A 22,929-nucleotide genomic window follows, 5' to 3' on the forward strand; every position below is an offset into this window, starting at 1 on the left:
GTTTAATTACAGCTGTTTCCAAGGCTATCTGCATCTGATTTCTTTCCTTCTTTTCTTTAATAGATTTGAGAGCAAAATAACACTCTGTGTTGACACCACAACCCAAATTAATTTACTAGGGAACCTAATGTGATTGAATCCACTTGAACTTATTACTAGCTTGTTTGGTTAAATATCTCATCCTAGGAGCACATTTTCAATAAAACACAGTTGCTAGTTCTGCTATATTTATGCATGGATGTTGTGCAAGATGTTGTGCAAGCCTTCAGTTGCACAGAAATAAAGGAATATAGAACAGCTGGAGAACCAGTGTAGTAAAGTGGTTAGCATAATGGATGATGACTTGGGAATCCAGGGTTAAAATCCACACTCAGCAATGGAATTAACCTGGCAAGTTAGGGCCAGTCACTATCTCTCAGCCTAATCTAGTAGTAGTAGTAGCAGCAGCATCAGTAGCAGCAGCAGCAGCAGCAGTAGTAGTAGTATGCTGCCCTTCATCCATAGATCTCAGGGCAGTTCACAGCATAAAAGCACAAGATAAACACACAAAATACATAATAAAAACAATAACAAATGAAACCAAAAGCCCCCTCCTCCAACTCACCAAATTGCTGTGAGGATAAAATGAGTAGCAGAAGAATCATATATGCCACTTCCTCAGAGGAAAGGTGAGATATAAATGTAATAAAGTAATATAAATAGCAAATTTAAAAATACAAATGAAACAATCCAATTACAAAAATAATAATACAGCAGTGGTTTAGAGCCCAGTTCACAGAACTTTTAATGAAGTGCAGCTTGAAACAAATACGTTTTTAACATCTAGTGAAAACTTCTTTATGAGAAAGTTCCAAAGTACAGGGCCTCTGAAAAAGTAGCATCTTTAATGTGCACCAATCTGTTTGACCTTGACAGTGCAACTTAAGGACCAGCTGGATTTGATTGGAAGAAAGAAGTCCTTCAAATCACCTTTAAACCAGCCTATACAATTTTTTAAATTATCGCTGTTATAAAAATACTGCTAGTTACCAATACAACCAGCGCCTCCACAGCATCAAGTCCAGGAGAACCCTCGAGCTGCAGACTTAGGGGAACCCAATCCAGGTCAGGTTGCAAGTCTCAGATCAGAACGCTTCCCAGCCCAAAATATTTAACTGGATTAAGCTTCAGGTTTTTCTCTCAGAAATGAACAAAGCAGTTTCTAACTTTTCCTAGGATTATAAAACAAGGTGCTTTTAGGGTCTGGTCCATTGATGAGACACTATAAAAAGGACCTTAAATCCCATGAAAACCACTGCAATTGTAAGAAGCAAGGTTTCTCTTCAAAAGGCAATGTGCAAAATTTCAGAAATGCTGACCTTTTAAAACTCCCAGGCATTCTTGCAATATAAACTATTTATAGAACAGGACGTCACAAGGCATGTACCTCCTAGGATTCCTTGGCACCATGAGTTTTAAAACTTTCCAGAAAGATAACTGAAGCTCTCCTGGACCGTTTTGTACATACTTCAATTATTATTTCTTTTAATAGTATTTAAAATGCATCGTTTCTCAGTCTGTCTTAAGAGCTTGTGTCAGGTGAAGTCCGTGGCCAGTAACTGCTGCTCTCTGTGCCTGGTGCTTGTTTCCTGCTAAGGCAGGCCTGGGAGACCAAATGCATCCAGGCATCTTTATCTGGCCCTTGGACCTCTCCACAAGCCATGCTTCTTCTCCTGTGCTGGGAGACTGACTGGGACTGATAGGAGTCTGTTGTGGAGGGCGGAAGGTTCCCCACCACTGGTAAAAGGTATCTCTGATAAGGAGCAAGAGATGGTGGCAGCTGAAAGTGGGCTCACCACTGATAGCGAAGCAGCTTATTTGCACTGCTTCTGAGACAAGCAGGCACTGCCCAATCTTCATTCAGGAGGTAGGCAGCTAAAATCTGGATGACCTTTACCATCAACTCACCTGATCACCTTTTTGCTGCTTGTCCACGGAAGGGAACAGGCACCTGAGCAAATCAGAAGTGCATCTCGGGCTCAGGTTGCTTATTCTGACTGCTCTTTCCCTGGCCGCCACTTCTCCTTGGGGCGTGGAAAGCCGTTCTCCAGTGGAGGAGTGGCAGGTGAGCTGAGGAAGCAGGAGCTGGTGGGAGTGGAACTGGAAGAGACACAAAAAGAGCCAGGTGAAAGGAGAACTAAGTGTCCCTCTCCTGCCAGCTAGCTAGCCTCTGGAAAGCTCTCTCGGTCTCCCACACAGACACACTTGCTTTGCCGAGCAAAAGCTGTGACTGAACTCCGTAGTCAAGGTGGAATGTGTCGTTCTGAACTCGGCAAAGCGGCAGTCCTGCAATCCTGCACAGTCCTAACTCTGTGTTCTCCCCAGAACTCAATTCCCTGCCCAGGATTCTCTCATGCATGTGCTTCTTGGGGCATTTAAAATTAATTCCACCCCAAGCTGGAAACAGTAAATCCAGCTAAGGAGACAGCAGCCCTGGGGAGCATGTAAAAAGGAGAGCTGGCAAGCATGGAAGCGATTAAACATCCTTCTGCCTTTCTGCTGATTCTCTCCTGTATATTCCCCCACCCCCAATCCATTTCAAGTTTCTTGTATCTAAAGCAGCCTTCATTTAACCCTCCAGATGTTGTAGTTGTGCTGACAGAAATTGTTGTCCAAAACATCTGGAAGGTACCAGCTTGATTAAGGCTCATATGCTCCCCACTTTGGGACTCTTCTGGGAATATGTGTTTGCCAAGAAACGATCTCGGGTCAGCACCTACTAGCTATTAAAGATAATTCTAATATAAGCTATTCTAATATAACAGGCAGAATGTCCAACAAAAATGAGAGAAAGATCGCTTCATAGCAATAACCTATCCTTGCTAATGTATTTGTTTTCTTTTGTACTTGCCTAAGACCAATTTTAAGGGACGCAGGTGGTGCTGTGGGTTAAACCACAGAGCCTAGGGCTTGCTGATCAGTAGGTCGGTGGTTCGAATCCCCGCGACGGGGTGAGCTTCCGTTGCTCGGTCCCTGATCCTGCCAACCTAGCAGTTCGAAAGCACCCCCAAGTGCAAGTAGATAAATAGGGACCGCTCCGGTGGGAAGGTAAATGCCGTTTCCGTGCGCTGCTCTGGTTCGCCAGAAGCTGCTTAGTCATGCTGGCCACATGACCTGGAATTTGTATGCCGGCTCCCTCAGCCAATAAAGCGAGATGAGCGCCGCAACCCCAGAGTCGGTCACGACTGGACCTAATGGTCAGGGGTCCCTTTACCTTTAAGACCAATTTTGGCAACTCATAGCAGGGGTGTTATTGATGAAAATGAGGTCTGCAGATGAAAAATGGCATTGAAATATGTCATGCAGTCTCCTAGCATGTAGGCCAATCCTGCAATGTCCTAATAAATGACAAGATTGTCAAGATGGGATAATACATTGGTCCATGTAACTGAGTTGGCAAAAATACCGAGAACAAAGATTTCCTGGGATACAAACTTGGTATGTTATAAAAAGCTGCTGTCTGTCAGCCTGATGACCAGACTGCCTCTTACAAAAAAGCTGTAAACTCCAAAGCCATGTTGACCTTTGGTCAAAATATAAACTTTTGACTCAAAGTAGTATTATGAATAAACTTGTTTGCTTTCTCTTCTCCCATTACAGAGCCATTGAAGTAAAGGTAACACAATGTTCTGGGATTTAGAGGACCAGTAAGCCTAAAGGTGACATATATCCATCCAGTGTTTTCCCTAGAGCTGAAATGAGGGAGGGTTGGATTTCTCGATTTAATTTTGTACAACTCAGGTAATTAGTTTCTGAAACACAATGAGTTAATTCTTCCATTGCGTCTTGTGCGTCTGCTGCTTCCGATCCTTCCATTGATATCCTTATTATTTCATTCACATGATGATCAGCTTGAAGGTGACTTTTTCTTAAGAACATCAAATTCTATTCAGCAATGAGAAAGAACACACTGAACTGCAGTTGTTGTGTTTGGAAATGACCAGAGAGGAACTCCTACTAAGTCCATTCCAGAAAACATAGCAGTTAGTTTGGGTTAAAACAACAACATTTAAACTAGAAAACGACAACACTGATTTTGGCTCAGAGAATTGTTTGTGTGCATGATTGGTGTGTGTGAGAGAGAGGAGGACAGAGATGATAAGAAATCCTTCGTATTCATTTCATGTCTTCAATCACTTAATAGTAGGTATGAATTTAATCCTTTGATTTTTGGTATAGGAAACATTATTTACTTCATTTTGTCGTGAAGAGGTGATTTCAAGTTCTAAAGATTTAGTTCTTATTTGGTTCTCCAGAGTATGGAAGTGACCTGTCATCAGTTCTTCGGCTGAACTACTTGCTGAAAATGACTCCATTGAACACAGCAGAGACTTCTATAACTTTCAATAGTCCCACTTATCTTTAACTTTTAATTTACTTCCTTGTCTTTTCAGAGTTTTTGTTCGAATTCCGAATTGGCACACAAACTGCCTATTGGTGAGGTGCAGGGCAACACAATGTAAGTCAGGAGTCAAAAATATGAGTGTCTTTTCAGTGCTCATCTCTTTTGAGAATGCAGAAAACATTTATACACACACAAACACGCACACACAAAATATCAGAATTTTTAAATACTGGTATTTCATATTACAAAGTCATGACAAAGTTTGTGGCAGTAGCCTTGTTGAGTGTAATGTTTAATTTCACCTTAAACTCAAATGAAACTAGATAAAAATCCTAATTTAAGAGCCAGGTTTCTGAGAAATGAATTGTTCTGAAAAGCAATGAAACTCAGGTCCAATCCTCACTGTAGCAGTAACTTATTGTTATTGAAATCTCATTAAATCACACATTACAAAGACACGGAAGAAGCACAGGTGGCTGCTTCTCACATTGCACCAGAAGCGTGAAACCATTCTGACTTCCCTTCTCCCTCTCAGCCCGTAAGGCCACTATATAAATAAGATATTTCATCTCAGTCTGTTCAAGGCTGCGACAATTTTCTGAGAACCGTCCACTGATTTCTAACATGGCACATGCCAAGGCCAGAATGGTGCTTGGAGTCCTGCCAGGTTCAGTGGTCATACATCAGTGGAAAGGTGGAGACAGACGATGCTCTCGGTGCACACCAAGGGCTTGGCTTCAAAACGATGGCATTGTTTGATGGGTTTGCACAACCTCTTTCACAAAGCACGTCCCTTTGGGGAGATGCATAAAAAGAAGACATGTAGCTGGGATGGTTTCCAAAAGGTCCAGAACAAAGTGGCCGGCCGTGCCAAATGTTTTCAGTGTTTCCAAAGAGGAAGAGGCATTCAAGCCAGTTCACTGAGGCATTCTCTTGGGGGCAGTCAACAATGGCAAACTTTAGCTGACACACGTAACAGGAACATGTCCAGGAACTTGTAAGATCTCGCCAAGCTGTTGCCTCTCTGAATAAATGCAGAGACGGCCCATCCAAATAGTCAACTGGGGCGACTGTTGAGATTCCTGCACTGCGGAGGCTTCGACTAGATGATCCTCAGAGCTCCTTCCAACTCTACAGTTCTATGACGCTATGTCTTGGGTGCCCACTCTATTATCCCGCCCATCACTGTAGCTCAGTTGCCTTCTCTCTCCATGCAATGGACTTAAAAGAAGCCCAAAATTATCAGTCACTAAAATCCTCAGAGCATTGGTGTGTTTTCTAACCCAGCTTTCCCCAAGCTGATTGACATCCAGAGGTTTTCTACTACAACTCTTATCAGTATATCACTTCACCTGGTGCCTTCATTATACACCTTTAGGCACCAGGCAAAAACGTTCCTTTTTAACCAGGCCTTTGGTTGATCTGATTTACATCCTATGCCCTTTAAAATCTGGGTTTTTTTGGGGGGGGGGGCTATTGGGTTGTTGTTTTTATTTTTATTATGTATTTTGTGGTTTTATATATTGATTTTATTCTGTGAACTGCCCCGAGACCCCTGGGTATAGGGCGGAATATAAATTCAATAAAAAGTAAAAATAATATATATGATAATGCCTCACAGTCTGAGAGGTTCCACTTAAAAGGGGAGGATTAGCCAGTATTTTTCACTGGCCTGGCATCTTACTTTCAATACTCCAAATATTATGTAGATTCTGCCATTTATTAATTTCTAACATTCACTAATTCTAGCAGCTATGATTGCCCTTGCACCCCCAAACTCTATTACGCCAGATCTGTAACAATATGTAGAGGGCTGCTGCTTAATCCTGCCACAAGGTGGCAATAGCACAAAGCCTCTTGCACTGATAATTTAATCATGCTGGCAGGCTGCCTTAAAAAAAAATCCATTCCAATAAATATTTATTGCTTGTAGCCTAGGGCTATTGCAAATACAGCAAAATGCCTATTAGCACAGACATAAAATGTGAATGAATATGTTCTCCTGTTTAAAATGCAACCAAAATTAAAAGAAACCTTTAAATTCCTCTGAGGTTGCTCTTCTTCAGATTAACAAGTCGCAGTTAAAAACCATGAGCATATGGTTCAAGATTCTCTTTTAAAAATACCCACTGTCTTTTATTATCATAAATAAATCAGAAGCACAAGGACAATACAGTAAGTATATATATGTGTGAAAACTCTAGGAATCATCACAGGCTGGGTCACGCACTGTGTGACTCATGACCAAGCAAGAAGTAAAAGTACTGCCAAAAATAGCAACCTCCACCCTGTATTGTGGATGAGAAGCAGGGGGAGGACTGAGACAGTTAAGTCATTCTGAGGAATTAGTTTTGCCAAGAATTAAAAAGATGGTATCTCAAATTACTAAACCTGGATGCTACTGGAGCATGTGGGAGACCAGTGAGGATAATACGTGGATATATATATATATACGTGGGTGACGTAGGATACTGTAAAAATTGACCTCTGTGTGAATAGAGAAGGAAGTCCATCCTCAGAGAATCATAGGATTGTAGAGCAGTGCAGGGAGATCAGACCTTGGAAACTCCTTCTGAGGAGCAGAGGCCTCTTCACCCAACTTGCCCTTAGGCCTTTTGCTCTGGGGCAAAAGTGGATTTCAAGTAGCAGTGCCAATAGAGGGGGGAGAGTGGCAAGAGACAGAGGCATATGCGACTCAAACTTATAAATGTATTCGGTTGGGTACCCACTGCCATTTATTCGGGCTCCATTGCACTTTCACCACTGGCGTCTGAAGTCATCTATGTATGACACTGGCCGCAGGACATGTCTACCCTGCAGTTTCTTGAGAAACACTGCTTGTTTTCCCTCAAACCAGCTTCCATCCCATTTGAGAACATGAACCTCCATTTACTTTGCACTTAAGCGAAGTGCGTACATTTGAGTTCAGGCTGGGTTTACAGGTGTAGGGAACCCAAACAAGTAACATGCATGGCGTGAATACTGTACATCCCCCCTCTGATGTGTACCTCAATGTGCAAATGCAACTTGCAACACAGTGGAAGGGGAGAAAAACCTTGCTATGCTTTAGGCTCCTCATGTGCTCTTATGGTGATGCCAGATTTCTTATGCCTTTAGAAAGTCAAAGTGTTAGAGTTCATTGCATTTCACAAAGTTAATTGACAGATTTTTTTAAAAAACACTGAATGACCAGAGGCTAGAGAAGAACCCAAAACTATTTGTTTTATGGATTGGTAATTGCTTACATTCCCCCCTCCCCCGGCCACTATTGCGAGTTAAATATTAATATCTTATCAGGATCTGTATTAGGAATCACTGATTTAGGAGTGTCTATCCCAAATCTGGTTGAAGAACCATAGGAAGAGAGATCAGAGGTCCTGATATTCCCTATCAACAGCCAGCACTTGGACAGCAGACTGAGCAGATAAACAGATCTCTTGGTCACCGCCTTCCACATTATAGTGAGATGTGTGGTGCTTTTATTTAAATAGTAACAATCATTTCTAAGATTGCATGCAAGTGTTATGTAAATTTCTGACCTCTTTTGTGGGGATGCAATTCATTTATTTAAATAAATATATTCTCATTGTATTTTAATATTCTGCTGGAAGTTGCCCAAAGTGGCTGGGAAAATCCAGTCAGATGGGCGGGTTATAAATAATAAATTACTACTACTACTACTACTACTACTACTACTACTACTACTAACACCTCCAAGAAGCTCGAGGTGGCATACATGATTTTTCACCTCATTTCACCTGCAAAATTACCCTGTTGGGCAGGTTTGGCTGAGAGGCTGTGACTGGGCTCAGGGTCATGCAGTGAACTTCATGGCTGAGTGTGGATTTGAACTCTGGTTTCCTAGGCCAACACTCTAACCATTATTCAGTCAGCACTTGCACTGACTAAATGAAAGGACCCAGGACTGTGTTGCTGCATGTCTTAGAGAATGTGAAAAACACCATAATAAGCAAGTCCATACACATTTGTTAATGTATTGTAGACGTCCTTTAAAAAAACACATCGTAGTTTACAGTTCATTCATTGCTGTTTTTTCTCTGCTATTTTTTGTCACAAAGACCCCAAACATAATGACCCCAAATGCTTCCATAAAACAAACATCAAATATAACAAAATCAATAGCATGTGATAAAGTATAATTAAAGCATTCACAAAATCAATAGATAACTGGAAATAAATTCTCAGCAATGCAAGGAGAGACCCAAGCAGAGACCATTCAGATGCAACCTCCAGAGGTTTTGGAAGGCAAATAAGCCTTTACCAAGCAGTGAATTCCCATAAAATTCCCCTTGGGAGAGTAGCATGCAGCTTTTGTTCTGCTCGTGCCCTGTGAGCCATCTATTCTTGCCCTTACCATGTGAGCATCGCTTCTAATATGTCTAGCCATCCCAGTTTTCCTTCCAGCCTGAGAGAGTTCTGCTGCCTTCCAAGCCTGTTCTGATCACAGCTCCGAGCAATTGCATAATGCAGCAATTAGTGGGTTGCCTTCACTGTTCTCCTTTTGCTATGCATGTATCACTAATATATGCAGACTCCAACTTTCACCTCATTCTTGCCCTTATTTTTATGAATAGAAGTATTTAATATTGCCAACATAAAAGGGAGCATGCAGTAGCTCAAACTAGCAACATCTTCGCTTTTCAAACACTGCTTTTTTCTTTTCTTTTTTAAAATTGCTAAATAGATTTATTTCCAGTCTAACTGTTACAAGTGTGTTCAACAAGTATAAAGTTGCCTTACATGTTCATTTGCTCTAGTTTCTTAAGAGTCAATTCTTCAAACCACTGCTAGCATGTGCTGTTTGGTTTTTTTTTAATTAAAATCTCAGCCATCAAAATAATGCACGGTATATGCCCCATAAGAGTCTTTATTTAATAACAAGTTTACATCACAATGTCAACCAACAATGCAGTTTATTGCAACTGAATATGCAAAAGCTTATTAACAGTGAGAAATATCTGTACTTTGAAATACATTCAGTCAAGCCTGATTTCTGTCTACTGTAGCATCCAATAGCTAGAAAAATTATAACCTCAGTGTAAAGTTAACATAGCAAGAATTCAAAAAAAGAAAATGTGGTACATCAGATTGACATTGACTTTGTATGTATTTCCTTTAATGTATTCCTTAGATTTTAAGATCATAGAGTAGTTAGGGAAGAAATTAAAGGTTATCTGGGGGAAGTAGTCTCAGTTTGAATTAACTTGCATATCTCAGAGCTTTCCAAACTGTGTCGTGACACATGAGTGTGTCGGCTGCAGTGTGCAGGTGTGCCTTGCAAATGCTCCCCGCTTTCCTCCCGGGGCTGGAAAGGAGTTAGTTTAACCTCCGGTTTGCTAGTAAAACTGAATTACTGTGTCGTGAAATGTAAAAGGTAAAGATAAAGGGACCCCTGACCATTAGGTCCAGTCGTGACCGACTCTGGGGTTGCGGTGTTCATCTCGCTTTATTGGCTGAGGGAGCCCGCGTACAGCTTCCGGGTCATGTGGCCAGCATGACTAAGCCGCTTCTGGCAAACCAGAGCAATACACAGAAACGGCATTTACCTTCCCGCTGGAGCAGTACCTATTTATCTACTTGCACTTTGTGCTTTCAAACTGCTAGGTGGGCAGGAGTCTTGAAATGATGTATGTCTAAAAAGTGTGTCACCAACATGAAAAATTTGGAAAGCTTTGCTTTACCGTTTTTGGGTTTTTTTAATGTGGCCCACAACAAGGCAAATCCCAAACTGAGTATAAGGCAGGGCAGGTTTTAGGCTGGAAGCCAGGGCTTGAGGAACACAGGAATCTAAAGTTGCTCCCCCAATGAATCAGCTCAAACTGAGCTCTGGTGTTGCAATAGCAGCAGGAGGATTTTCTGCCTAATTACTAGCAGCACCTATGCTTCAAGATGTTGCTTTGCTTAAAGGGGCCTAGCCTTCTCCAGTAGTTTTCTACTTCAATGGAATGGGAGCCTCAGGTCTTCTCCATTTGTCCTTCAACTCAGAGGAAAGCAGTGCTAGAGTAGAGAGGGTGGCTTGGTCCCAATCCCACAAGTTCACTCATCTAGTACCAGTGGTTCTTTCTGGTTTTTTATTATATTTTTTAAAATTAATTTTCAGTTACAATAGCCTCATTATAACAATACCAATTTATAATACAATTATTAATACTAATCGTTCAAATACCGAACTATATAATTTAGATAAAGTGGCCCCCTGCATGCTAGATCTGGTGGTTTTATTATTTTCTTTATTTCTGCATTCCAAAATCTTATTAATTTCAATTACATTCCGGTCATAATAATAATCCCTTATACAACAACTGTAATACTAATAACTTTGATTTGTGTTGACACGTTGAATGATTTATAAAACTACAAGTGAGGGACTCAAACTATATCCGTGTTCTTCCTGTGTGTGGCAATTATTCTGTCCGTGGTGTTTCTTCCTGTCCTTGTAAGATGTTATGTCTTTCCCCCGGTTGTTGCTGTTATCTGTCATGCCTTAGGCAGAGCTGATACCTCCTTGTTGTTCCAGAAATTTCTCCATTAGTGAAATATCACTTTTACCAGTAAAACCTGAGCTGAAATAGTACAGAGAGCAGTACAGCAGCTGCGTTTAACCGCTACTCAACCTTGAGACTCCTGCAGTCACATAGCAGGAAATTCTTTTGGAGCTTTCCCTCTGTGAAACTGGTTTAACAAGTATTGAGAACTCTTTTCACAGACTTGTGAAAAGAGCAGATCTAGCCATGAATGAAACAGGTCCCTGATGATGGATTCTGGAGTCAAGATATTCACCATTTTGAAAGGATATCTCATACTGGCCAGGAAAAGACAATTACAGTGGTACCTCGGGTTACATACGCTTCAGGTTACAGACTCCGCTAACCCAGAAATAGTACCTCGGGTTAAGAACTTTACCTCAGGATGAGAACAGAAATGGTGCCACCGCAGCAGCGGGAGGCCCCATTAGCTAAAGTGGTGCTTCAGGTTAAGAACAGTTTCAGGTTAAGAACAGACCTCCGGAACAAATTAAGGACGTAACCAGAGGTACTACTGTAGAAGCTATTGTCAGGCATCTTGACTGACAGACTTGTAAATACATTGGCAAAACATGAACTCTGAGCATGATCTGATTTACCTGTATAACCCACTTTGTGATGTATCTGTGACTTTTTTGGGTGGTCTTTCTGTGACAGGGTGGGTACTATATGAGGGTTTAAAAATTGTAACACTCTTTTGTTCTTGGCTTTCCACCTCCTTGCGTGGTGTTGAGCAGAACTCTGCTTGCAAAGAGATCGATAAAGGTTGAAGAAAATATTGGTTTACAGAAAGTGGAAGGAATTGTTGGGTGTTACCTTGGAGCGGATACTTTGAAAAAAATTCTATATATTGCTGACAGATGAAGAATTGGAAGTTCTTTTTCTTTTCTTGCTTTCTTTTTCCTTTTTGGTTTGTGTTTTTATTTACATAGCCATGAAGCTCAGTGAGTAACCTTTTACCAGTAGCCATCACTTAACCCAGTGGTGTCCAAACTTTTTTCAAAGAGGGCCAGATTTGATGAAGTGAAGGGCCGTGAGGGCCGACCAAAGTTGTTAACCTTTTTTTAGGATTGAAGTTATTGAGCTTTTTGTTGACCCCACGAAATAAATTGCCACAGGGGCCAGATTAAACCGACCAGCCCCCAAAACGGATTTTGGACATGCCTGACTTAACCTATCTCACAGGGTTGCTGTGGGTGAGGGGGAATGTAGTTTTATATATATATCAGTGTGACAGTGTGACATGTATTCCACATTGAGCTTCTTGGAGGAAAGCTGTCATATAAATGGTACTTAATAAGGATGATAATAGGCTATTGAAGGCTCTATATATGCACAGCCCCGTACTATTTTGTTATTGATAGACTCACACATTTCAATGGCACAGGCGTCTGTCACAGTTAGTTATTTTCTCTCCATTGAAGAAGAGCTCCCTTTTGTGTTTGTCTTTTCAGCTAATTGCATACCAACTGGGAGAGGCAGCCAGTCTGCATTCCAAAGGCACTGTGAAATTGACATGTCAAACCCTTAAAACCCCCACTTATAAAATAATAATTTATTGGTTTTCATTCATAGGACTGCTCCTGAAACCTGCTTCTTTTACAAGCATGGAATTGTGTGGGTGACTGCCCGTGAGTCACATAAAAATATGTCAGGGTTCTTGGGAAAGATCTGCTTGACTGGTAGGTGGTAATAAACATGCATCTCTCCCCAATTACAATTTTAGCTATTTAAGTCATCCGTGGGAAGACTTGTGAATGAAAATTGTAATATGGGACAGGGTCCCCATTTTCAGTACCTGTTGGAACACTTGAACTAGAGGGGGAAATCAGATTACAACAACAACAACAACTTGAGAATAGTTGATTATTAAGAAAGCCAATATTGTAGCAGGTAAAGAAGCTACTGCCATGGTCTCCACCCCCCATTCCACCAAGAGGATATGACCCTCTTTCATGTGGCATATTGTGCTCCAATACTGCAAAAGAAATCCATACACAGAAAAAGGCTTATCCGTTATGGCTTGGATCCTAGGCAGCTGAGTTCTAGATGCTTTACCTGAAGCATTGCAGGTCTGTTCTCATGTAATATAACCATGTTAAAACTGCCAAGTATCCTTTGACTGAGATGGTCTTCTAAGTGCTTCTGTCCTCCAATTAAAATATATTGTTTTAAACCCATGTAGAAGTAAAAGAGATAAAGCATCTATGCTCCTTGCCTGTATGTAGCAATGAACACTAACTGAAGAGCCAAATGACTCTAAAACTATTCAGATAAATAAAATAAATAAAACTAGACTAGACTGTGGAGCTCAAGGACAAGAAGACTTACTTGTTGCCATCTTCACCCGGAAGTCTCCTGAAGGGCAGTATACAAAGCTTGAAAACATACAGATGCTGCCCATCAGGCGAGCCAACTCTAGGAGCCGACATGTTTCCAGCCCCCTCAATATTTGTTGGAAAGGGGCTGAGGCACCTCAGTGTTGAGGAGCCCCGGCACACATTACAGCTTCAGCAGCTGGCTTCTCTGGAGCATTTGGCCTCCTCCAGACGACGTGACGTCACACGTGTGACATCACACACGTGCAATGCGCATCAGGCCCCCTCAGTCTTGGGGGCAACCTGGCACCTCTGCTGCCCATGTATATCAAAGTCTGATGATTTTATGATGGGATTACAGAAGGGATACAAAAGAAAGTAGACAGAATACCATATTTTTCATGTATAAGACGGCCCCTGTTTTTTTGAACCCCAAATTAATAATTTTTGGTGGCGGTCACCCAAAGTTCTTGGGGAGGTCACCCTTCACTTGGTGAGATTTTTAGGGGGAAGTTAGCCAAAGTTATTGAACTTTTTTGGGGGGAGGTGGTTGCCCTTGAGTTGCTTAGCTTGGAAGGAGGTCGCTGCCACCAATTGCTCATCTGCCCGCCCACCGCAGCCAACAATCCTCCGCCCACCTGCTCACCGTAGCCAACAATGCTTCACATGCCCACTTGCTGCCACCACCAACAATCATCCGCCTCTGCATTTACTATTTGTATGCAGGACAACCCCCAATTTTTGCCTGAACTTTCCAAGCAAAAAACCATCATCTTATACACGGAAAAATACGGTATATACTAAAATATCCAGGCAGTAGCATGTGAATCAGACATGCAATGCAACGCCACGGCTGGGAAATGGAGTACTTAAGAGATAAGGGCGTTTGCTGAACAGAAGATTAGCATATCGCACTGCTTATTGTTGTGCATGAATAGAGGTGTGAGTCACTATAATCTTACTAAGCCAGCAAAGTGCACAAGAGAAGTTGATCTTGGAACAGAAGTCATTTCAAAGAACAATATATAATGTTCTTACAAAGAGATGAATGCTCAAATAACCCCACACTTCCTGAACCTCTATCTCAAGTACTCAAGTGTGTTTTATCAACCACTCTGATTTCTCCCACCCACTTCAGGTTCCTTTCCCCTTGCACCTCAAATTAATTGAAGCAGTTGCTATAACAGCGGCAGAAATATTGTCACAATTTCTCATTCATTTGCTCATTGCAAAATCAAAGACATGTGCATGCAGACCAGCCTGCCTCTTCTCATCCACTGGAAAGAAAACGGCTTGGGAGAGAGTGGGGTTGTTCTTTCCCTGCTAAAAGTCCAGAGGAAAGGACCAAGAAGCACTCTCTCTCGTAGGATTTCCAGATTCCAACTCTTGAAACTGCACCGTGGGTGCCTGACGCCTGACCTGAACACCATGTGTAGTTTTAAATGACTTTAAAATGATAGACTTGCAACTTAGAATCATAGAATGGAGAATTGGAAGGGATGCCAAGGGTCATTTTGTTCTACCTCCTGCAATGCAGGAATCTCAACTGAAATATCCATGGCAGATGGCCATACAATCTCTGCATAACAACTTCCAAGGAAGGAGAATCCACCACTTCCCGAGGGAATCCATTCCACTGTTTAACAGCTCGTACTGTCAGAAAGTTCTTTTACAAAATAATTTGACTGAACCATCATAACAGGATTTTTTTTTTAATACTTACCTTCCATCTTGTTCTGAATGCATTTTTATCCTATGAATACACAAATTAGTTTCCTTGGTAATGCTTCGTTGATGACCTAGAAAGCAAGGATAGGATGGTTGCTAAGCGGGGAGTTTTTATTTGTCAGCCTGCCTCATAATTTGGGGGGCAAGAATTATGGATACTTCCTTAATAGTTGGGCAGTATCTTCATTCCCACCCCCATCACACTAAGTGCCTGTCACTTGAGAGATGTGAGTAAAAATAGAAGGTTCCGGTTGTTTCCACATTTGATCACCAGTACACAGAAGGCCAGGGCTAAAAGTTATTTGCAAAAGTGCCAGATCATTCTACTGACCCAACTTCCATTAGCCAACAGCAGTTACAAGGAAACTGTTGCCTGAGGCAGGGCAGGCCTGTTCTCCCTGCAAAGCGCTGAGCAGCTGAAGCTGAGTGTGGAGAAGATGCAACATGCGCCCATGATCTCCATTCTTACTCAGTAGAGAACTTGTGTTTCCACTTGAATACACAAAGCAAAGAATAGGCTCTGTCTGGCAGGGAGCTGAAAAAATCTGGTGGTAGTTAACACAGCAGTTCAATCAAGACCCACCTGAGTCAGAAACTCTTTAAAAGAGGACCGTTGCCAAAGACTCCTTGTCCTATCGGAGTCTCTCAACTTGACTACCTATGCTGTTGTATTATACGTGAGGAAAAGCCTGTTTGTAAGTAGCTAAAATAAGATGGATAGATCTGAACCGAAAGGGTGTGTGTGTTTTTGTGTGTGTGTGTGTGTGTGTGTGTGTGTGTGTGTGTGTGTATTTTCTTGAAATAACATTCTACCTCTTCTGTTGGTCTTCCCTTTTTTATTCTTAATAAAACTAAAATCTCTAACGGTGTAGGAGTCTTAGGTGCATTTTTGCCAAATTAAAAGGAATTACCCCCCCCAAGGGCCTAGATTAGGAGTCAGCAAACTTTTTCAGCAGGGGGCCAGTCCACTGTCCCTCAGACCTTGTGGGGGGCCAAACTATATTTTGTAGAGAGAAAAAATGAATGAATTCCTATGCCCCACAAATAACCCAGAGATGCATTTTAAATAAAAGGACACATTCTACTCATGTAAAAACACGCTGATTCCCAGACCATCCGTGGGCCGGATTTAGAAGGTGATAGGGCCAGATCTGGCCCCCGGGTCTTAATTTGCCTACCCATGGCCTAGATTGACCTGCTACAAGGATAGATGTGGAGTTTGACTGGGAAAAGCAAGCTATGCTGTCCTCTGTGGGAGAGACAGGTACCGTATTTTTTGCTCTATAAGACTCACTTTTTCCCTCCTAAAAAGTAAGGGGAAATGTGTGCGCGTCTTATGGAGCGAATACAGGCTGCGCAGCTATCACAGAAGCCAGAACAGCAAGAGGGATTGCTGCTTTCACTGCGCAGCGATCCCTCTTGCCGTTCTGGCTGCTGAGATTCAGAATATTTTTTTTTCTTGTTTTCCTCCTCCAAAAACTAGGTGCGTCTTGTGGTCTGGTGCGTCTTATAGAGCGAAAAATACGGTAAGCTGGATGCTCTCTATGCTTCCCTGAGCATTTGCTTTGGATCCCTGGAAAGTGCTCCTGCCTGCCGTTAAGAGTGAATCAAAGAGGCTGTGGTAGCTACCTTTAAGAGCCTGTGGCATGTCTGGCCTACCTAGACAGGCAGTCATGGAAGGGAGGGAGTAAAGGGCCCCACCTACTTCAGTTACCAGCGAAGCTTTCTGTTAGGGTGAAGGATGCCATCAGTTGGTACTTTGAGAGGACATTAAGAGGGAAGATCATTTGCCTGACCAAGATCAGTTTTATCAGAGGTTTGGACTGCCAAAGAGATTCTAAGTTGTCTCTCTGCAGTATATGTGTTTGTCAAGGAACTTTTCTTATGCCATTTGCTTCCATGGCTGGCCCAAGACATTTGCTGCCTGAGGTAAATGACAAGATGACAAGGACATCCTTATCACATACAGAAGCTGCCTAGAGTAGAGGCTTCCTCAAACTCAGCCCTCAAGGTGTTTGGAGACTGCAATTCCCATCATCCCTGACCACTTGTCCTGCTAGCTAGGGATCATGGGAGTTGTACACCAAAAACATCTGGAGGGCCAAGTTTGAGGAAGCCTGGGTTAGACCTTCCGTTAATACTTCCCAACAAATGTTAATGTCAATTTTGGGGGTTGTTCATGCTGCCTTAACCATTTAATTGTGGATCTTATGCAGTCAAGGGCATGGGTGTTTGCCACTTTGGACAGAATTGTAGTGCTAGGCCCTGAGTTCACAGGAGGTGGCAGGTATAAATGCATGTCAGAAAACTGGAACACACACACACATCCAGTACACAATTTTTTCTTGTTGAACTTAGAAAAGGAGTTTAAGTGGATTTAATTTGAATGAAATTACAAGTACAAGAGAACCAGAAATTATGCCCCAGATTTGAAAACAAAACATTTAACATTCAGCTTTGATTATGCTCCCCAACCCTTTTAACAAATAGACATTAGATCAGTTCTACCACAACTGCAGTCATTTTGGACAGAGGAAGTGGTTCATGGAGATGCACACAATAGCGGGTCATTTGTGAATAAGAAGTAGATGCAAGAATTTGCAAGGAACACAGAAAAAGTAAGCTTTCCTCACTAATTAATAATTTTCTTCATTTTCCAGTTGTTGTTTATCTTTTGAGCTTCCTAGTGCTCTATCTCCAACACCGATAGGACTGCGTTCACCCTCCTTTCTCTCTCTTTCACTTTCAGGCACAGCTCCCTGCCAGATTATTTGCAGACTGTGCACAGAACCCAAAAGGGTTCTTGGCAGTATTTCTGACAGAAAGAATGCCAAGTATAAGGTCAGGCCCACAGGGTGGAAGAGTAAATAGACAAAACACATATGTGTTGAGAGGCATTTAAAGAGACCAAACATGGCCAGACATGAAGGTCTTTCCAATAATTACACTTATTGCAATTTAGAACCTAAAATGGTTCTAAAATGCAACAATAATTTGTTGCATTTTAGAACCTGGTCCCAAAGCCCAGTTGTGATCCATCCAGTCACTTTTTAATCCCCTTGAAACAAAGCATTTAATTGTGGCTTCTTCGTCAAGCATAAAATTAATCCATTTATTATTTTGTGTCCCCAGAGTGTTAGTCTTACAGCAGAAACAAAAATAAGGAGTATTGTGGGAGCTTAAACATACTTTAGAGGCCTTCAGACTACAGAGGTTGGATGGCCATCTGTCGTGGATGCTTTAGCAGATTCCTGCATTGCAGGGAGTTGGACTAGATGTCTCTTGGGGTCCCTTCCAACTCTTGATTCTATGATCTGCTTTGACAAATATCATTCATTTGTATACCTGAAAGAGCGTTTCCACTCCCATCATTCAACCCGGACACTGAGGTCCAGCGCCGAGGGCCTTCTGGTGGTTCCCTCGCTGCGAGAAGTGAGGTTACAGGGAACCAAGCAGAGGACCTTTTTGGTAGTGGCGCCCGCCCTGTGGAACGCCTTCCCACCAGATGTCAAAGAAATTAACAACTATCTGACATTTAGAAGACATCTGAAGGCAGCCCTGTTTAGGGAAGTTTTTAATAACTGATGTTTTAATGTATTTTTAATCTTTTGTTGGAAGTGGCTGGGGAAACCCAGCCAGTTGGGCGGGGTATAAATAATAAAATATTAATTATTAATTATTATTATTATTCAAGTAGGTAGTTGTGTTGGACTGACGTAGTCAAAAGCTTTCGAAAGCTTATACCCAGAACAAACTTAGTCAGTCTCTAAGGTGCTACTGGACAATTTTTTAAATTATTATTATTATTATTCAGTGTTCCAGCCAGCCACATCTCTTAGAGGTACTCCATATCTATTCCCATCCCTCTGGTTTCCTACTCCTCCCACCGAACCAAATACTCTACATTTTGTGGGCCCCTGCGCATGCTCCGTTCTCATGGGAGTGTTTTAGTTTCACACACCCCACCCAAGTTTACTAGTAACTCCCTCTTGTGTTCAGCTAGTGCAGCTTTGGCTGCAAGAATACATTTGCTGCTTGTCATTTCCCCTATAGCCGTGTTGTGGGAGAGAGGCTTAGCATTTGAATGCAACCATCAATCAGAGTGGTTGGCGAGTTTCCCCTTTCTTTTCACAGTTATCATGGATTCCAACCAGCTGCCATCTTCTATTGCTTTTAGCAAACACCTGTATCCATGGGCCCTGCTTCATTGCCCCATTTAAATGGGCCATTTGTGTGAAAGTTTTAAAAGGTGGGCTTCTTCTAGTGAGCTCGGAGCTATGTTAAGACATTTAGTGTCTAGGTGCCAGCTTCCTCACAAAGCATAGGCATGAACCAAACATAAGTCCAGGTAATCTTCCCATATTTTCTTCTAATGTAACCTGCTCTGGGATTAACTTTGGGAATAAAGTTTAAAATAGGCAAGTCTAGAGCATGTATTTTAATTCTGTAAAGTGGGAGCATCTGTAGGACTGGGCAGATTCATTGCTAACTTCAAAGTGAGCATCAGTTCATGGAAGCTTGGTCTATGGACTCAACCATTATGGATAAAACTCTTCCTAACTGGAGAGAAGTCACAAGGTGGCTAAACCTCCCATCTGGATATCAGCCTCAAACCGATCCTATGTGCTCAGAATGCCACCCTTGGTTTGGTTTTTAATGCTTGGTTTGGTTTCATGAAGCACTATTTTGTTGTTTGGGTTAAATGGGTAAAAGTCAATAAAAATACTTACCCCAAAAAATCTTTCAAAATATTTTTGTAAGAAAAGAATTCCAGATGTTGAGATTCTGCTGCCAAAGAGCAGGGATCAGTGTGAGTGTCTCTTAATGTCATGTCTGAAAGATTGTCCTCTCATTTTAGCTGCTGTGTAGAATATAGCAGGATTATTCTGCCTTCCAATTTACAAGGTTAAATTATTTGAGCTATCAACTGCTCAGCAATCCCTTGTTTGAGCATTGCCAGGTTTTATATCTCACACACTCTAGTATCCCAAAACATTCTTTGGTAAAGGTTAAAAGCAAAGATATTATTAGACAGAGTTGGCACCAACTGGAGGTGGAGAAAAGCATACACTGCCATCTATTCGTATTTGTTTGCCCTAGAAAAAAAGCATTACATTTTCTCACTTAAAGGTTTTTTTATCTTTCTATGTTTATACACATAGGCAAGACAGATTAACTTGCCTGTGAATGGCTTAAATTGCTGTAACTGCTGCAACGGCTTAAATTACTGCAACTTTCATATTTTTCACACTAAATACTAAAACCTCAGCTTCTGGAAGGCAGACAAGCTGTACAGCGCAGTAATTCTTCCACACTGTGTAGACCTAACCCAATATGGATCACTGGCAGGGAAGTTTTTGCAAAATTGCACTAGACTGCACATGTTCTAACACAAAAATACCAGATGATGCATACTGAGTTTAGTCTGCATTCACTATCACCCAGGAAAAGGCCCACTTCAGATTGTGCCTGTTTTGGAAGCACAAGCCAGCATGGAAAAAACCAAAACACGGGCACGCATAACCAGTGCACCCAGAAACAAACTTATTAAGCTAAGTGCAGCACATTCCTATTAAAAATGGATGGGCAAGGCTTTAAGTGAGAGTCACAAAGAATGAAAATAACCGTGCAGTCTACTCTTTCCGAATGAAATATTAAACGGAGGAAAACTGTAGGTGTTGATGTCACAAAGATCAGTTGTAGTTGGAAACCACTGCGTCGTACTTCCAGGTAGTGTCCCAGAGCACTTTAGAGAAGTAGGTACCGTATTTTTCGCCCTATAGGACACACTTTTTCCCCTCCAAAAATGAAGGGGAAATGTGTGTGCGTCCTATGGGGCGAATGCAGGCTTTTGCTGAAGCCTGGAGAGCGAGGGGGGTCTGTGCGCACCGACCCCTCTCGCTCTCCAGGCTTCAGGAAGCTATCCGCTAGCCGTGGGAGACGCAGCTCTCCCACGGCTAGCGGAGAGCTTGCCTGCACCCAGAAGCTTGGGGCGCGCTGAGCTCAGCACGCCCCAAGCTTCGGCCTTCGCACAGCGCTCCGCTAGCCGTGGGAGAGCCGCACGACTCCCACGGCTTGCGGATAGCAGCCTGTTCTGGGGGCTGGGGTCGGGGGAAGCTCGGGCTTCCCCTGCCCCAGCCCCGCACCTGGGGGGGGGGAAATAAATTTTTCCCCTTTATTTCTCCCCCCCAAAAAACTAGGTGCGTCCTATGGGCCGGTGCGTCCTATGGGGCGAAAAATACGGTAATTTGAAGAAACATTGTCTTCCATCTGCAACTGAATATAATCTTAAGAGGTTAACCGTTTATTTGCTTATGATGCAGCAAAGGCATCTGCTTAATTCTCACACTTCTGACCTGTCTGTTATTCAAAAACGGTACATCCAATTGGAATAGTTATTCTTCTTTCTTCACTGCAAAGAAGAGAACTTCTGTATTTGGAGGGTGGATAGGTACTTTATAACTTTTTTTGTGTACACACAGAGGCAAAAATAATGGTATCACACCCTCCAATTAAATAACAGAAGCCCAACAAGCATTTGTAAACAAAGTCTAAAACACAATGTCTTCCTGTTAAGTCAGCCAAGGCTTTCCTTCAAGCCTGAATAGAAAAAAGGCATTGCTGGGCCTGGGGGAGTGATATACCATCACTTTGGGATGGACGGACAGATGATCAATGATGTCAGAACTCTTTGAATAAATTAAGAACTGGAGTACAGCTTCACCAAATTCTCTTAGTAGTGGGTAAAAACATATGGAAGGTACTTGGTGCCAAAGAAGGATAGAACTTTTTTCATGTATGCTACAGCAGCAGCAAGAATACTTATTGCAAAGCATTGGAAGACGCAAAATCTACCCACCTTGGAAGAGTGGCAGACACAAGTGATAGACTATATGGAACTGGCAGAGATGACCGGCAGAATCCGAGATCAAGGAGAGGAGCAGATGGAAGAGGACTGGAAGAAGTTTAAAGTCTATCTACAAAAATATTGTAAAATTTATGAATGTTGAAGGCTCTGAAAATGAAATGAAGGGGTTCTAGCGGCTAAGATAAATAAGATTGAAAAGGGAGGGATAAAGGTTTAAAACGAATAATGAACGATCTTGCTGATCAAACTTTTTAAAGTAGAATACAAGAAGGGAAGGCGGGTGGAAGTAAAGAGAATAAGGTTTTGAAAGTTATTAATACAAAAAAAGTGTTCTTTTTATGCTTTTTTATCTTTGTATTTTTTTTAATTTTTTTTGTTTTTTGTTGTTGTTGTCGTTGTTCTTATTGCTTATTTGTTTGGATGTTTGTTGTTTGTTTTTTCTGATTTCTGTTTATTTTTGTTGATGTTAAATTTTTGAGTTTTGCACCATCCCAATACCCCACATGAGAAAGGACCACCATCACATAGAAAGCACATTTCAGTAGTTATCACTAGGGGCTGCATAGATGGTACTTAAACTTTTCCAGATATAGAGGTAACAGATGTGCTGCAGAAATTCATTCTCCTCATAAATCTGTTACCTGCTTAAGTTTAGGAATTACTCCCAGTGACAGTCAACTAAGGGTAAGAAAATGTGAACAGCCATGAGTAGCCCACCACCTTCCCAAGTCAAAGTACACTACTCAGCATTTCAATGCAGACCTATGCAGGGTCTTACCTTACCTGCTGTGCATATTGTTCCACATCATCCTCAATTAAGCCACAACCACTCCAATACATTGTGATTAGGCAGAATGGACTGAAAATCTAACTGTGCAACTTTGACAGAATTAGGCCTTGTCACCTCTTGAAATTAAAATGGTTCAGAACTGTAAGACAGATACGTTTCTTAGACAGGAGTCCCAAGTAGCCCATGTTAAAAATTATGTTAAAGGGCTCCTTTAGAATTGTAACTAGCCAAACCCATTGTACCCCATCTTCCCATTGACCGACAAAAAAAAAGGGGGGGGTTAAAACCATAATTAC

The sequence above is a fragment of the Podarcis liolepis genome, assembly GCF_965112155.1.
Source record: "Podarcis liolepis genome assembly, chromosome: 1".
NCBI classification, from domain to species: domain Eukaryota; kingdom Metazoa; phylum Chordata; class Lepidosauria; order Squamata; family Lacertidae; genus Podarcis; species Podarcis liolepis.